This window comes from Suricata suricatta, chromosome 4, assembly GCF_006229205.1.
Source record: "Suricata suricatta isolate VVHF042 chromosome 4, meerkat_22Aug2017_6uvM2_HiC, whole genome shotgun sequence".
Taxonomy (NCBI): domain Eukaryota; kingdom Metazoa; phylum Chordata; class Mammalia; order Carnivora; family Herpestidae; genus Suricata; species Suricata suricatta.
This window is the reverse complement of record NC_043703.1, coordinates 10947041-10948902: the sequence shown is the minus strand read 5'-3', so window position 1 is coordinate 10948902 and position 1862 is coordinate 10947041.

The window sequence follows — 1862 nt, the reverse complement described above, 5'->3', positions numbered from 1 at the left end:
CCAGGAGGAAGGGAAAGAGGAGTTTTCTAAACCCTGGCTCCCCGCCTTCACCCCCTGCCCTTACTTAGCCTCTTCTTTTCCTAACCAGTATTTTTCTGTCCCCGAGGCCAAACCTGGTGGCCCGGAGGAGCAGAACAGGGCGCGATGCCGCCAGACAGGTTGGGGGTAGAAATAATAATAATGTTAATAATGTCAAAGATAATCATCCTAGTTAACGCTCCCCGACTGGGGCGCTCCCTGGAGGCTGGGGGAGGTCTGGGGCGGCTACTGACCGCTCGGGGCTGGGAGTGGGCCTGGGTTCTTGTAGCGGGGAAGGTGCGGAGGGTGTTCTTATGTTGCCCTCCCTCCCCAAAATAAATCTCGTGTCTGGAACCAGGCCCAGCCAGCAACTGCCTGGCCAGGAGCCGCGCTGGGCCTCTGGCTGCAGACGCGCGCAGTTAGTTCTTTTTCTTTTCTTTCTCCTGGCTCACCCGACACACAGTAGTTGGTGTGGCGGAGTGCGGTTTCTCGAAACTCTTCGGAGTTGGTCGGGTCTGTTTGCCTGTTGCCCCCACCCCCATCCCCCTAAACCCGGGCCTGCTCCCCCTCCCTCCCCCGGCTGGCGGATGAATGGTGGTTTTAATGATCCTGGGCGCGGCGGCGTTGGGCCGGCGGTTCTGAAGATGCTCTGACCTGTAGGGAGGGCGCGAGAGGTCAGGCGCACGCAGGGCGAGGCTTGGGCTCCTCCCAGGCCCACGCTGCTCCGATATTGATCTTGGGAGAAAGATAAACAGAAAAGCTGGACCTTCGGTCATGAATACTAATGAGCCAGGGTAGGAGTTTTAATTGCTATGGACTTCCTTTTTCCAGTTAATCTTTATCGCAGACTTCGGAATCGGTCTTTTCGAGCTTCGTTTTGTCTCCTTCTCTCCCCGCCCTCCTTCTTATATTTTCATTTGAAATGCCCAGGAGAAAGAGACCTGTGTCAACTTGACTTTATCCCTTTCGCAGTGCCCGTGTGAGCGCGAGAGCCCACAGCCCGCGTTCCCAGCAGGGCGCTGCTTCTGCTCACTAATTCTGGAAATGTAGGGGATCCTATAAAATAAATTGTTTCAATGTGGCTTTGGCGAGTCTGCTTCTTGACTTCCTCACCCTTATTGTTTCAAAGACTTCGTGTGTCCTTGGCCTTTAAACTTCCTCTTGACAATTGCATCTTTTCTCCGGGCACTGAGATCCTTTCTACTCCAGACGGGCGTATTCCGTCCCCAAACGTTCCCGTTTCTCAAGTCTCCAGGATTCGACACTGGCTTTGCCAACCGCAGTGTCTAAGTGCATCAATCTAACAGCGGATTCTTAGGCAAGCTAATTCGTCAGTTTACAGAATTGCAGTGTTTTCTTTGGTACCTGTAAGCAACAGTGAAATCTGAGACAGGAACCTAAGGGAATTTCCAGAAACATTTCTGCCTCCATTCTTAACATGCATTTGATAAGTTAGTTTTACTGTTTTTCTTAAATAAACTCTTTCTCAAATTGAATTTTCTCTTGAAAATATATAAATCCCATAAAGCAGTTTCGGCTGTGCGATCAGGAGAGACAGAAAAAAAAAATGCAAGCCCTTTTCTGCAGCAGACTATGAAACCCAAGGCAAAACCAAACCAAAACAAAACAAAAACCATCTGTATTAGAATAACCTCCAGTATTATTTTGATCTTCAAAGTTTGGGACAAAATAAACCCGCATTTCACATCATTGTCAATAGGTCCCCCGCACTGAAGTCTCCTGAGGATTCTGTTCCACTTACACTTTTCAGTCCAAACTTCTTTTCTTCACACAATGATTTATTATGTAGGTAATTTTAGGGGATACAGTTTACAGCTTGAATT